Genomic DNA, 16,536 nt, shown 5'->3' with positions numbered 1-16,536 from the left:
GCCCTCAAGCCTCTGCTCCACCTCCTCTATCCTGCCTCCAATCTCTGTAATCTCACTTTTTAGATCAGTTATTATTTCCACAATTTTGTTCTTAAAAGCCAGCAAATATTTCTTTTGATAATGAAACCAGGTTTTAAGATTGGCCTGTGTCAGTGCTTTTCCATCAGTGCCACTCTGCGCTCCCTTCTCGCTCTCAGCCTCAAGAGTCAGACAGGGCCTGCTTACCTGCAAGCAACTCCCACACTTTACAACCCCGCTAGCCTCAAAAAGGTATTTATTTCTACAGTTTTCTTCCAGGCATCCTTCCTGCACATGTATTAGCAAACTGTTCAGTGGCTTAGTGATATTAATTCTCCATTGGAATCTGTATTTATAGTTGCTTATAATTCCATCGGGCTGGAGCACCATGGGTTAAGCAGCCATCCCTGGAATTGATGTCACTTCCCCTCCCTTTCTCTCAACTTGACAGCATACTGAATGTGTCCCTATCCCTGACCAAAGAAGTTGAAGACATGTTGGTATCAGCCACATGGAAACAGTTTTCAGCTTGGTGTCAATGTTGCTTCCTAGACCTGAACACTTGCAAACCATGGGACCAGTTTCAGTAATTATTCTCTCTTTCCTCCTCAGGACTAGGTACCTCTTCAGTCAAGGTATAGTGGCCTACCCTGTTCCAGTGGAGGGTAACCTGATATCCATTCATCCATTAGTGTCAAAGTTTATGAGAGGCCTGTGGCAGGCCAAACCACTTGTTGCATGGCACCTTAATGTGGCTCTGATGGAGCTTATGAAGTCACCCTTCATACAACTGGAGTCTGCTTCTTTACAGTTTTCCACATGGAAAGTGTTATTTCTGGTTGCAATCACATCAGCCAGAAGAGTCCATGAGTAAGGCATTGGCACACTATTTTCCATATATGTAGCTCTTCTATAAAAGGGTAGTACTCCACACCCACACACACCCTAAATTTCTACTAAAACTGGTGTCAGATTTTCATATAAATCAAGCCATTGTGTTACCCATGTTCTTTCCAAGGCTGCACACATATGAAGGGGAGGTTTCGCCCAGATTACAAGTTTGTTTTTTAACTCCCTGATGCAGTACGCTAAACCCGAATGCACATTTTAACTCTGGGTGGTGGGCGAGGGGAACTGGGAAGAAAGAGCCCATGCTGAGAAAATAAAAAAGATAACCGGATTAGTCGTACTTATCAGGCTATCTGACTGCAGTTAGCTGGAAAAGTCAGTACTTACTTATCCGGCCAAGTGGCAACAGCTGAATGTGGCTAGATAGCCGGATACGTCCATATTTATCTGGCTAAGTGGCGGAGGAGTGGGAAAGACTTATTTTCTATGTTATGTGCCCGCACAGCAGCACTGGAAACTTAACTCCATCTCTGACCCAGGAGTTAAGTTTCCAGTGCTAAGAAAATCCGGGTTAGACTAGCGCACCTCTCCGCATCAGGGAATACTGCTTAATGCCCTCATTTGCAGTAAGCAGTACTCATTAACGCACATTTTTGTGACCATAAAACTCCTTGTTGCATCGGCAGTAAGGTTTACCCTCCTAAAATGTGCATTTTGAATAGGATTAAGCGCGCTGCTTTCGGCTGAACGCATCTTTCTGCATCGGCCTGCCTGTGTGCAAGATGCCATTTCTGATACCACTAGTTGACCCCCGGTGACAATTACCAAAGGATCTTTTTACCCTCCTTCCCAGCTCAGCCCCATCACTTCTGCCATGTGGGCCCCATTCCTCCGTTCCGGGCAGCATGGAGTGCAGCTTTTTGATCCACCTTCATGGCCACTGCCATCACCTCCTTCCCACTGGCAGGAACCTCACCTGCCTTCAGACCCATGGCATCGGGCATCTATCCATGTAACTCCAATCCTGTGGTCCTGGGCACCTCTCTACCTGTCTCTGGTCCCACAGCCCCATGGCTTTGCTAAAAGCTTGGGAGTGCACACTCTAGAAAGTGCACACATTCAGCTGCAAACAGCAAATTCATCACAGCCAGAGCCACAACAACTAATTCAGGCCAATCCAGTGTGTACAAGCTGCTCCCCGAGGTACACATAGATTGCAGGTGAGCTCCTTAAAGAATTTCAAAACTAATGAATCAAGGGAGAGGTGTGAAAGTATTTACTAAAAACATGGGCACCAGCCAAAAGTTTTAGGAGCCACAGGGCATTTTTTTTTCTCTTTTGTCTCATTTTGCATATTTTCTCTTTTCTTGTCTTTTCTCCCCTCTGCCTTTTGTGCCCTTCTCCAGCTTCTTAACCTGCAGCCTGCTCCTGTTCCTTAACCAGTAGGGGCCACAAGAGCAGCTAGAGCCGCTTCAGGCCAGCAGCAGCCTCTCCCATTCTGCGGGCATGTGGCCAGGTCCGGCGGAGGCCTCTCCCCTTCTGTACGGGCTTAGTGGAGCAGCAGGCACCAGAAATTACATTTTGGTTGCTCGGGCAACCAGAATTTTCCAGCCCTTGTGAATGATAATCTTTTAACCACTACAAGGCAAGTACAGCACAACATCGAAATTATCAGTTTTCCTTTACTGCAATAACGGCTGGGCTGGTGGCTCAGTGGCAGCTGCCATGTGGAGGACCAGGGTTCAGTTCTTGAGCCAGGACTCTGCTCCTCGGGCTGGCCAGGGTTGGGGATGCTGCATGGAGGCAGCACTTGCAGCACTCGGATAATGCTATTGTCCTTCATCAAGCCCCTTTTCTCTCTTCTCTCCCTTGCAAAAAGTCTGTATGAGAATTTGGAAGAGGCTGTGATAAAGCAGGGCTGGGAGACTGCCTGTCAGCAAGCAAACGAGAAAGGGGTGGCGGTGAGCACGCCAAGCATTTCAAATATATTTTATCTATCACTATATATAATTTCCTCTGCTGATGTTTAAAGCCAGAATTGTGTTGTCCAGATTGATCACCCATGGGTTTGAGGATATCAGCGAAGGGGAAACTGAGCCCCACTCAAGCTCCCTGCATGGGACAAGGCTGAAAAGTTCCCCGGAGCATGGATAGGAGAGAGGATCAGATGTGTGCCATGCCTGAAGAGCTGCGAGCCTAGAACAAGGGGTCATGAGAAGTGGTTGAGAGGGGATAGACTCAGGAGTAATCTTAGGAAATATTTCTTTACAGAGAGGGAGGGTGGCGGATGCATGGAACAGCCTTCCCAGTGGAAGTGGTGGAGACAAAACCAGTATCTGAATTCAAGAAAGCATGGGATAAATACAGGGGATCACTAAGGAAGTGATGAGAATTATAATGCTAAATTAATTGGATAGATGGGCAGACTGGATGGGCCATATGGTCTTTTTCTGCCGTCATGTTTCTCTGTTTTTATATGGACCTTTGTTTTCAGCTTTTACTCTATTTTTCCTGGGAATTTCAATGTGATGGAAAAATGACTTTTCCACTGCTTTTTCTCCTGTTATAGCAGTCATGTTCCACAGATTTATTTTGTTATCACATTGAAATTCACAGGAAAACTAAAATAAAAACCGAAAATGAAGGTCCCTGTGAATTTCAATGTGATAGCAAAACAAATCAGTGGAAAATGACTGTTATAGCACATAAGAGAAAATGCAGTGGAAAAGTCATTTTTTTTCCATTGATTTCTTTTTATCACATTGAAATTCCCAGGAAAAATAAAATATAAACTGAAAATAAAGGTCCCTATATATATAGATAGATCATCTCCCTAGTCTGAACATGTTTCCATATGAGGGATTTATTAGATCTTGATCTTAAATTACACTTATAAACGTGCTTGCACTTGTGGGGAGGAGAATTGCATAATCCCTTCAAACAATCTATCTACAATGAATAACAAGAATTATTTGATGTTTCGGCTGGAATGTCCTGTTCAGCAACAAAGATGTTGCAGATTTAAATGTGGGCCTGTGAGAGGAAGGCACTTCCTGCTGAGTTGCAGCCTAGTCCTGTTGGTTTATTTACCATCTTTCTGCTGACATAGCATGGCTGTAAACTGACATTTCCAGGTTAGCAACCCTGACAGCGGCCCTGTGAAGAACAGCAGCAGTAATGAAAATAAAATGTCCCATGGAAACAGGGTCTGCACTATGCACTTTTGTAATGCTGCACTGTGTTTGGGGTGCACGCTGTGGGAGATGTCTGAGAATACAAACAGGAATCAGAGGTTGGGATATCTTCCATTGGAAAAACAGAAGAAAAAATATGTGGCAGTACATGAGTTATTGAGACAACATTGGTTGCTTCTTCAGAGGGACCAGGAGTTTTCCAAAACTATTTGCTTCTCCTCTAGAGCAATGAATTCTACCAGATTTTGCAGGACTTGCACCTGTCCCCTCCTTGTTAGTATAGGAGAAGTCCCAGTACATACAGCAGTTTTAAAGTATGTAACTTAATCATAGCATTCGCAGTTTTTGTTCTGGTGCTCCAGTTTCACAGCTGATACACTCCACAGATTAGTTGCACCCCAATTAAGGTTGAAAACAATTCCAAATATGAAACTATACATCATTTATTCTTTCATGCCCCTAAGTGCCAGTGTTTACACTTAAGAAGCACATAAGAACATATATAGGTCAATTTTAAAAGTCCTATGTGCACAATGGCCGTGAGATGTGAACGTGTCGTGGGTTGGTGCACACTGTGCGGATTTTAAAGAGCACGCAAGTACACGCATATCTCCTGGTATGCACACAAATCAAAATCTTAAAAAAAAAATGGGTGGGGTGTGGATGTGGTCTGGGCAGAGCATGGGCGGGACATGGGTGTTCCGGGAAATTACTTTGAAATGTGCGCACATTTATGCACACAAGTGCGTGCTGGGGTCCCTTACCATGTAACTTTACTTCTTCTTTGGACGGCGTGTAAGTATTAAAATAAAAGAAACTAGGCGAGTCCGGGGTTTTAAGGGTCAGGGGTCCAAAGGATAAAAGGGAGGCTAAATATCGAGGATTAGAAAATATGATCCGTTAATTGTGCAAACTGTGAAAAAGGGCTATTGCTTCGGCACACATACCTAATAAACTCCCTCTCATGTACACAGTAGAGCCGGCATTTGTGCGCACATGCTCTCATCCATATAAAATTGTGTGTGCACATGTACGCACGTACAGCCACTTTTATATCATATGTGCATATACGTGGGTATGATGTAAAATGGCTGCATCTCTGGGCATGAGCATTCTTGTCAGTATCTCAGAAAGTACCGCAGCAAGGCTTGTTACCATGAGACCAAGGCCTGAGCAATGGTTCACAGGGGCAGTTCTGAATATCCTGCATTGTTGTAATTATTAAGGGCCTGATTTTCAAAAGCATTTACACGTGTAAAACTGGCTTTTTTAACCCAGCTAAAAGTATGCACACTGTGAAAGCCTGCATTATTTTTAGCGGTTCTAAAAGGTGCAGTTTTCAGTCAGAGCAATCTGCCCAGCTATTTAGCTTGGTAAATTCAGTCTAAAAATTGTCTTCCAGAGCTTGTGTCTTAAATAATGTTCATTCATTCTGCACAAATGACCTTGGGCAACAGTAGCAAAAAAAATTACTTCAATAAAAAAATTATTTTTCTCTGAAAACAATGGACTTGCACATTTGGACGTATATTTGACTAAGGTAACAATAGATATAAATAAGGTACTAAAAATGATCAGGAGTCTTATTGGCCAACAAGATCCATGCTTTGCTGGCTGGCTATAAGGTTAGGTGCTTTGTCATATGTAATTCAAAGCATCATCTGTTTATTAGGGCAACTTGTTTGGCATCAGATTGAGCACCTATTAAATTCTTCTCTATAACCACGTCTCTTGTGGCTATTCTGCTTGTCCTATTGCCTCTTTGAGCTGAATCCATGACTAAACACTGAATCCTGGGGTGGGGGAGGAGGAGGGCATGTAAAGAGCTGAGCAGGTAAGACATGTTTTCGTGAAGCTCCATTTGGTCTTTTTTCCTAATTTTTTTAACTCGTTATATCTTTGACTCATCAAAATGGCCAAATAAGCTTAGAAACAATCATTGCCTATTATATGTGAGCAGACATAGGCAGACATAGGGCTAAGAAACCTGGCAGAAAATCAGCTAAAAAGCAAAAAAGTAACTCTAAGTTAGGATCCAGCTTCTGGATAGGAAGACTGGCCTGAAGTCCCTGTATCGCTGATTGTGGCAGAAACAGTTTGCCCAATAATGGAGGGTCTAGCGATTACAATTTCAGCTATTTTGACATTAAACTCCAGACGGTTATTGAAAAAGTAGCTTACTTGGTCTCAGTAGGGAAGGAGCAATCTGACCACAATGTAGAAGTGGAAGCTTGCGTTACGTGGAAGACTCACTTATCAGGGTCCCCCAGAAAGTAGAGACCTTGAAAAAGTTAAAACATCTCTTCAAGCAGCATGAGGATCTCAAAAACAGAGGAAGAAGAAAAAATGTGCGTTTGAGCTGAGGCAATGATTTGACAGACTTCCTGTCCACACTGCTCAGGTTGAATAGAAAACAAACCTACATTAAAATTGATCGAGCTTACATGGCTCTGGCCACAACTCTGCACTTGCTGCTCACTGTCAAGCTGTGATTTAACTGACAAACAAGGTTTGGACCTACATGTAGATCTTTTTTATCAGAATAGTCATCTTCACATCTTTCAAGATTTCTCTCAGATTCCAACGAAGGTGGCAAAACTTCATGGAGGTGAAACAGGAATTTAGGAAGGGAGCCTCTCTATTTTGCTACACCCAGCACAACTTCAGATTATTAGCCATAGCAAACTGGTTTTCATTGACTCAATGGATGCAGCAAAGCTATTTTTGAATAGCTCTTCTCAAGTATCAGCTTCAACAAATACAAGATCCTGAAAGCAAGTGCCTATGTCTGCCTGGTCTGGACTATCATATGTTTTCTTAGCTCTGGAAAAGACCCACAGAGCTGAAGAGAGAAAAGATGTGACTTTCCTCATTAACCTCCACCTCCCTGGAGTGGTTTATTTTATTCCTTACGTTTTAATCCATTTTTTTGTTTTTCTAAATTATTTTTTATGTAATTGTGCATCTGTGTTGCAGTTATGGGCCCCTAGGTTGAGGAGGGGGGGGGGGGGGGGTGGCGCTACCTGCAGAGAGGAGCCCCACAGGTCCCCACCATCGGCAGGTGGAGCTGGCAGAAGCAGAGGCCCAACTGGAGCTTCACCAATACCAGCCCACGTTCCCCTTAGGTTGAGCCTTTGGGTGCCAGGGCCAGCTAGCTTTATGGGCAGGCCTCTGTGGAGGTGAAGAACCGCCTAGATTAAGTTATTGTAGGCCAGCACAGAGAAGGAAGCGGTGTCAGGACAGGCAGCAGTCAAAAGGGTCAGGTTCAGGCTGTGGTCAGATGCAGGCAGTGTTCTCGCGGAATTGTTCAGGAATTGGTCTGGGCAGGCAATGTTTGGTCAGAAATGGAAGTAGCCAGTGGTCAGGGGCAGGTGGAGGTCAAGCAGTGTTGAGGTCCAATCCAAGGCCAAGCCAGAAGTCCAATCCAATGAGACAAGGAACCACCAGGGTAAGAAGGATAGACTGACCCCATCACAAAGAATTTACTGAGAAGGAGCGTCTCTTCACAGCCAATTTTCTTCATTGTTTTAATTGTTCTTATGTTGGTAGAGAGTATGTTCTGACTTGTTTTGTTTCTTTTTAGTACACAGTTTTCTTGTGCAGCAGTTTTCTTTTACTTTCTGGGTCCCTAAACAGGTTGGTGTCTCTCTCCTGTCTTGCCTTCAAGCAGTGGTGCTTCTAGGAAAATTAGTTCTTACCTGTTCATTTTCGTTCCTGTAGTACCACGGATCAGTCCAGACTGTGGGTTGAACCTCCTTTCCAGCAGGTGGAGACAGACCAAAACTGAAAGGATAACCTATATGAGGACCCTTCAGTATAACCATTTTCAAAGCAGAAAAATAAGAAAACCAGAATAGGATCAAGCAAGCAACCATAAAGCTCAATGGAGCAACTGTAGAACAAAGTAACAAACATAGTATAACTATCCGCTCTTGCATAGACTTGGTACTTGAACAACCAAGACTTCCGGTGTAATTGCTCAGTATTCTTGCACAAAAAAGTATAGAATCTGCGAATCTGCAAGAAAACAAGCTTCGAGAGGACAGAAAGAAAGACAAACAGGGAAGGGCATCTGGACTGATCCATGGTACGACAGGAACGACAATTAACAGGTAAGAACTAATTTTCCTTTCCCTGACGTACCCAGATCAGTCCAGACTGTGGGATGTACCAAAGCTTCCCTAAACCAGGTGGGACCGAGACAGTCCTGCTCAAAGCACTTGCCGCCCAAAAGAACCAAAAACCGGAGCTTGCACATCCAGACAGTAATGTTGAGCAAAAGTATGCAAGGACGTCCTATGGAGAGACCGATTGACTCTCCGCCCAGGAAGTAGCTTGGGAGCGCAGTGAATGAGCCTTAAGGCCCTCAGGAACCACCCGACCTTGTCAAAGGTAGGCCAAGGAAATAGCTTCCTTCAACCACCGTTCAATAGTGGTCTTAGAAGCCTGCTTACCCCGATTGGGCCCACTCCAGAGGACAAAAAGATGGTCCGAGACCCGAAAGTCATTGGTAACCTGGAGATAGCGAAGAAGAACTCGTTTGGCATCTAGCTTACGGAGGTCGCCCCCAGCCGTACCCGCAATCTCCTCTGGGGAAAACACAAGGAGTTCTACCGACTAGTTGACATGAAAATTAGAAACAACTTTTGGTAAGAAAGAAGGGACCGTCTTGAGGGATACCCCTGAATCAGAAAAGCGCAGAAAAGGTTCCCGACAGGACAACGCTTGGATCTCGGAGATCCAGCGAGCGGAGGAGATAGAGACGAGAAAGACAGTCTTGAGCGTAAGATCCTGCAACGTAGCACGACGGAGAGGTTCGAACAGAGCCGCACAGAGGGCCCGAAGGACCAGGTTAAGACTCCACGATGGGCAAGTTGGCCGAGAAGGCGGCCGTAGGTGCTTGACCCCCTTCAAGAACCAAATCACGTCCGGGTGCCCCGCTAAGGGATGGCCTTATACCCGACCCAGGAGAGAGCCGAGAGCTGAGACTTGCACGCGCAGAGAACTAAAGGAAAGACCCTTGGAAAGACCTTTCTGAAGGAAAGAAAGGACCAACGAGACGGGGGAGGAGCGTGCTGAGATATCCGACTCCACACAAACAGATTCAAAAATCTTCCAGATATGCACGTAAGCCAGCGAAGTCGACTGCTTTCGGGCCCGCAGCAAGGTGGAGATGACCTCCTCCTTGTAGCTCTTACGCCTCAGGCATCGCCGTTCAAAAGCCAGGCCGCTAGACAGAAGCGATCGGCCTGATCGAAAAATACGGGCCCCTGTCGAAGAAGCCGAGGAAGGTGGCCTAACTGCAGAGGTCCGTCCATCGCTAGGGTGACGAGGTCCACGAACCACGGCCTGTGTGGCCACTCGGGTACTACCAGAACCACGGGTCCCTGGTGGAGTTCTATTCTTCTGAGAACTTTCCCCACCAGGGGCCACAGGGGGAACACGTACAGAAGGATGACCGCCGGCCAAGAGAGAGCTAGAGCATCCCCGCCCTCCGAGCTGTGCTCCCTCCAGCGGCTGAAGAACCGATTTGCCTTGGCATTGCGGAGGGACACCACCTGTCGACGATCAGATCCAAGCTGTGTCCGAGAGTTCCCACTCCCCCGGATCGAGCGATTGATGACTGAGAAAATCGGCCTGAACATTCTCCTTGCCCGCGATGTGGGAGGCCGCCAGGCACTGCAGATGTTGCTCGGTCCAGGCGAAGAGACGGCTGGTTTCTAGAGCCACCAGCGGACTGCGGGTGCCCCCTTGACGACTGATGTAAGCCACGGTGGTGGAGTTGTCTGACAGAACCCTTACCGCTTTGCCACGGATGAGGGGGAAAAACTCCTGAAGAGCCAAGAACACTGCCCGAGTCTCCAATCAGTTGATGTGCCAGCGAGACTGAGCTGTCGACTAGATCCCTTGGGTGGACTGGGAAAGACAGACCGCACCCCAGCCCAAAAGACTGGCATCCGTGGTTACTATCGTCCACTGTGGGGCTTGGAGAGGCATTCCCTGTAGAAGATGAGGAAGGGAAAGCCACCACTGCAAGTTGGCGACTGTAGAGTCCAAGAACGGGAGGACTATGTGAAACTGTTCAGACACCGGCTGCCAACGGGATAGCAAAGCTTTCTGTAACAGTCACATATGAGCAAAATCCCAGGGGACTAGGTCAATGGTGGATGCCATGGATTCCAAGACCTGAAGGTAGTCCCAAGCCGTCGGAAATGTAGTGAGATCAGATTCTGAATCTGGTCGATCAACTTGAGAGCCCTCGCATATGGCAAGAAGACCTTGCCCACCCGGGTGTCGAAGTGGGCTCCCAGGAACTCTAACTCTGGGAGGGCTGAAGGTTGCTCTTGGAGAAATTCACTATCCAACCGAGAGACGCGAGAAGAGCTAACACGCGATCCATTGCCTGCCGACAAAGAGCCTCCAACTTGGCCAGTCGTCCAGGTAGGGATGAACAAGAATTCCTTCCCTGTGAAGAGCCGCTGCCGCCACCACCACCATTACCTTGGTGAAGGTGTGAGGCGCGGTCGCGAGGCCGAAGGGAAGCGCCCGAAACTGGAAATCCCGATTGAGAACATGGAAGCGAAGATACTTCTGGTAATCGCGGTGAATCGGAATATGGAAGTATGCCTCTGTCAGATCGAGCGAGGAACTCTCCGGGGCGAACCACCGCGATAACTGCTTGCAGGGTTTCCATGCGGAAATGCGGGATTTTGAGGGCCCGGTTGACTCTTTTGAGGTCTAAGATCGGACAAAAAGACCCATCCTTCTTGGGGATGATGAAGTAAATAGAATACTGGCCTGCACCAAGCTCCTTCTCTGGAACCTGGTCCACCGCACCCAGACTCAGGAACCTGGCGAGGGTTTGCTCCACCGCTTCCCGCTTGGACCGCCCGCATGGGGAAAAGAGAAAAAGATCCGGTATGTCGCGAACAATTTCAAAGGCGTACCCGTCTCTGATAATGTCGAGGACCCACTGGTCTGACGTGATTTTGACCCATTCCTCGAAAAACAGGGCGAGGCGGCCGCCTAGGAAGGGGACCAAGGAATGAGCCAAGTGAACTTCATTGGGTGGCTGTCTTGGGGGTGGAGTGCGCGGGCTGGCCCTTGCGAAAGGGACGACGGCCACGAAAGGGCTGCGACCGAGAGCGAGAAGAATAACTCCTCGAGGAGCCACCCCGGCCACGTGGGGTATACCGTCTCTGACCCCGGAAACGAGGACGAGAGGGTGTAAAGGAGCGGGATGGCCTCGGACGGGCCTCCGGGAGCTTATGGACCTTATTGTCCCCCAAGGAATCCATAAGCTTCTCGAGGACCTCACCAAAAAGAAGCTTACCTTTGAAAGGCAACGTGCCCAGCCAGGCTTTGGAGGACGGATCGGCCAACCAATTGCACAGCCAAAGGAGTCGTCTGGCAGAGACCGCCGAGGCCATCGCCTTAGACTGGACGCAAATGAGGTCGTAGAGCGCATCAGCCCCATAAGTGATGACGGCTTCGAGACGCTCAGCCTATTCCACCTCTGCCAACGGGAGGTCCTGGTTTCAGAGTAACTGTTGAACCCACCTGAGACCTGCCTGTAGCATGAGACTGCTGCAAAAGGTCGCACGAACCCCCAGCGCCAAGACTTCAAAAATGCGCTTCATATGTGCCTCGAGCTTGCGGTCCTGGGCGTCTTTCAGGGCCGTCGATCCCTCCACAGGGATGGTGGTATGTTTGGTGACCGCAGAGATGGAGGAGTCCACGGAGGGATTTTTTAAAATTTCCAAACACTCCTCCGGAAGGGGGTAGAGCTTATCCATGGCACGCGCCACCCGGAGGCCCGCTTTGGGAGCCTCCCATTCCCGCAGGAGCAACAGCTTGTGCATGGGATGAAAAGGGAAGGCGGTAGCCGGAGCCCTGAGACCCGCCAGGACCGGGTCCATATCTTTAGGCAAAGAGGCCGTAAAGGTGTCCGCGGGGGGCCCCTCCAACCCCAATTCCTGGAGGACAAAGGGGATGAGGGGTTCCAGCTCCTCCCTGCGGAACATCCGTAGGACCCTGGGTCGTCCCCGTCCAGGGAAGGAAGGGTACCCTCTGCATCAAGGGAGGCATCAGGATCCGGGAGTACCGGGTCCACCGGGGGGGCACCCCTGGGACCACCCATACCCGAATAGGCCCCGGAGGCTCCGCAGCCGGGCCAACAGTCAACAGCGCAGAGCGGGGAATTTTTGCTGGGGATCAAGGGGGGAACCTTCCTCCTCCTCCTGCAGGCTGGCTAAATAGGATTTATGCAGGAGGAGGACAAGTTCCATGGAAAAATGGGCCCTAGATTTCCCGGGTGGGGGAGGGGGAGGGGGTGAGGTGGGTTAGGGAATCCATCCTGGGGGCCTGCGGGGCTCAAATTGGGGGGAGACTGAGAAAAAAATCGGCCCCCTAGCCCCAGGCAGCTCCAAAAATGGAGCTGCTGAAAAATCCAAGATGGCCACCGTTCCCGGGCTCTGCCGACCCGGGAACAGCCTGGCCATGCTCCGGGGACTCGATTCCCGGTCTAAATTTGCATGCCCTGCCGAGGAGGACCTTCCCCCCCCCCCCCCAGCAGGCAGGCAGAGCAGAGACCCTATCGCGAAAAACGCGATGAGGACTGGCCACAGGAACATAAGAAACTGCCATGCTGGGTCAGACCAAGGGTCCATCAAGCCCAGCATCCTGTTTCCAACAGTGGCCAATCCAGGCCATAAGAACCTGGTAAGTACCCAAAAACTAAGTCTGCCTGCCGTGGCATAGGGAGAGCTGCACTGAAGAAAAAAACTGCAGAAAAAAAAAAAAAAGTTTGATTGGCAGCCTGCAGGCCCGGAGTGAAGCAGGAGGGAAACCTGCTGACTCCTACCTCTCTGGCTGCCGGTTCAAGCCCTCTGAAGACCAAAATGAAAAAGATGGGTCTACTGCTGTAGGGTAAGTAAAAAGCACTTTGAATACTTTTAACTTTAAACAATTACTTCCTTTTTTTTTTACAGACTGAGCACAGCAGTGGGGTTCTAAGCCCCCTCGGCAGCCAGAGGAGGGGGAGACGAGAATTGGACCATCAGACTCAGTCCCCACACCTGTAAGTGGTTACAGACTCAGGCTATGCACTGCACAAGTGGCAAAGCCCCCCTGAGTCCGGCAAGAGCCAGGAGACGGAACAGTCTCCTGCAGAAAATCCAAATTTAAACTCCCTTTCTATTTTTTTTTTTTTTTTTTTAATAGGAAGAAAAAACCACACTAGATCCCTAAGGAATAAGTACGTGCTTGATCCATGAAGGAAAGAAGAAAAGGAAGGCTGACTAGCCTAGAGCAGGAGACTGAAGGGTGAGCTGCTAACACCTGCTGGACACAGACAAATACTGAAGGGTCATCCTTTAGGCTCTGTCCTCATATAGGATTTCCTTTCAGTTTTAGTGTGTCTCCACCTGCTGGAAAGGAGGCTCAACCCAGTCTGGACTGATCCGGGTACGTACAGGGAACATGCGATTCAGCTGGAGGTTTGTGTTGCAGCAGACCTGTTTTCTATTTTTTTTCTATTATTAGTTCTTCTGCTAAATGTTGCATGTTAGAACAAACTGATATGCTCTATTTCTGAAATTTTGGGGCTCTCTCTCTTTTTTTTTTACTGGTTTTACTTTAGTATCTGCATTGAGAGTCATCATCAAAACTCTGCAGCCCCTTTATTTTTTGTAGCACTAGTATTTTGCACATGATAAAGGGATACCTTGCCTCCATCATAATTAGGTATGTGCGTTCATTTGAAATCGACATCTGTTTCGTTTTGTGTTGGTTTCAAAATGAAATGAAAGGAAAAAAAAACATGAGATTTCATTTTGTTTTCATTATAGTTTGCACTAAATGTTTTGAATGCATATTAAAAACATTTAGAATGCATTAAATGCTTTGAACACATTCTAAATGGTTCAAAATTGCACAAAAATGAATACAAGGAAAAATAAAAATAAAAACAAAATAAAAAAGTAATCCCTGCGACCATTCACCTTCCCCCTTAGTCATAATTTCCTTTTGTTTTCTTGTATGCAATGTCTCTGGGACTAGATATGTTTCCCTTCCTGGACACTTCTTAATTGTAACTGTTTTCAATTCCTATAAAGTAAAATTTAAGACCTGCGCGCACATGGACGTGGCAGTTTTATAACATACATGTACATATACATTTATATGCATATGATTTTATATTCACATATGCATCTGTGTGCTTATGGCAACTCAAGCGCGTAAGTTGGGGGGATTTAGTAGCTACACGTGCCTTCACAATTACCTGTTTCCCCAGTTTGTTCCCAGTTCTCTACAGTAAAGGAGAGGACTTCCTAAACCCCCTAGCTAACTTGCCTCCCTTTTACCCTATTAGTCCCGAGCCTTAAAACCCCACCGACTAGCTTAGTTTTTTTTTGTTGCACGACTTACACGCTGTCCATAGCAGAAGTAAAGTTATGCGGAAGGGGACCCCGGTGCGTGCCTGTGCGTGTAAATACTTACGAGCAGACTTCATGGTGCAGTTCCGGCCTGCCTATACCCCACCCAGACCTTGCCCACACCCTTTTTGTGAAAAAAAAAAGTGTGTGCGTACCGGAAGATTCACACGTACTCATGTGCGGTTTAAAATCCACGCAGCGCTCACTGAACCGAGCCACACGTATTTCCTGGCTTTGGCACGCATAGGGCTTTTAAAATCGACCAGTATGTGTTTAGGATGTGCAGGTCACCTTTGTATATTAGAGTCTTATTTTTGGATTACTTAAATATTTTTTTACTATTCTGGGAATATTTGTCAGCTGGGCATCTACAGAAGCTCCTAGAGGTTGACACTGTAGCCATTTTTTCCTCTGGTTTATGCTTGCTTTGTTTGCATGTTCTAAAAATACAAAATTGACATCCAAGCAGCATTCTTTATTGCGTTACCCTTTACCATTCAACAAGCAAAGTATTTTTTATTAACCTATTTTCTCCAAGGGTCACAGTCTTATGAAGAAACCATGTCTGTGTTTGCCCATGTGTCCTGTGCCTAATAATTTTTGTGTTAAATGTCCTAGCCCTATCTAGTTTTCAGTAAACAGCAGGGATCCTGATGATTTTTTTTTTATTCATGCACATCTCTCAGAAAGTAGGTTCCAGTAGTTCTGCATGGAAGATCTTGTTTCATTCATATTGATCCATGGTCTGTCGTTACTGTTTAGATATCAACCTGTGCTTTATTATGTAGCCTATTGTCTTTTGTTTAAACAATGAAAACACGGTGTGTTGGTGCAAACACCATGGATACTTTTACCTGTAAGGTTTGCTCCACTAATTGAAGCAAAACTATGCCAGTAGTTATGATTTGATTATTGCCTAAGGAAAAATTATGCATGATATTCAGCCGGCAGATAGCCTAATAAGCAGGACTTATCCAGTGATCTAGCAGCCGCTAGATAGCTGGATAAGTTATATTCAGCTGGATAAGTAACTTATCCAGCTATCTTTGAGTCGGTCAATTTGTGGGTGGGCAATGGGTGGATCAGGGTGGCGCAACTTAGCCAGATAAGTTATCCAGCTAAGTAGTGATCTTTAGCCTTAGATGGATAACTTATCCACCTAAGTTAGACCTGCTCAATAGCAGGTCTAAACTTAGACGGATAATACTATAAGTAGCTATTTGTCTGGCAACATTCAGCAACATAACCTCTGGCTAACTTAGATAAACGAACAACTTTTGAATATTGACTCCATAGATTTCACCTGCTTTCTCTGCCTATAATTTTCAGCACAACAAATGAATAGTTTTTGAGTAATCAAAACTATGCACAGGGGTAGATTTTATAAAAGTACGCCCCGCGCGTACTTTTGCTCGTACACCAGGCGCAAACAAAAGTACACCAGATTTTAATAGATACACGCGTAGCCACGTATCCTTTAAAATCCGGGGTTGGCGCGCGCAAGGCTGCCCAAAATCGGCAGCCTGCGTGCGCCAAGCCGTGCAGCCTGCCTCCGTTCCCTCCGAAACCAGAGCGGCTTCGGAGGGAACTTTCCTTCCAACCCCCACACCTTCCCCTCCCTAACCCACCCTCCCAGCCCTATCTAACCCCCATCCCCCCTACCTTTGTTTTAAAAGTTACGCCTGCCATTCCCCGGCCTGGGAGCTGTTTCGGAGGCCTCGGCCATGCCCCCGAAAAGTCCCCGGGCTGGAACGACGCCCGTAGCCCCGCCCCCGAATGACGCACCAGCATGGCACGCCCCCGACACGCCCCCCCCAGGAAAGCCCCGGGACTTATGCATGTCCCGGGGCTTGCATGCGCCGCCAAGCCTATTCAACATAGGCTTGGTGCGCGCAGGGGGAACTTGGGGCAGGTTTTCGGTGAGTACGTGCGTATCTTACACGCGCACCCCTTTGAAAATCTGCCCCACATTGTTTAGTTCTCTACCCTCTCTCCACCCCAGGAACGCCTGCACATAAAATTATGCACATTGTTCTACC

The sequence above is a fragment of the Rhinatrema bivittatum genome, chromosome 7 (assembly GCF_901001135.1).
Source record: "Rhinatrema bivittatum chromosome 7, aRhiBiv1.1, whole genome shotgun sequence".
In the NCBI taxonomy this organism is placed as follows: Eukaryota; Metazoa; Chordata; class Amphibia; order Gymnophiona; family Rhinatrematidae; genus Rhinatrema; species Rhinatrema bivittatum.
The sequence above is the reverse complement of the archived record's forward strand: the minus strand, read 5'-3'. Positions refer to the sequence as shown.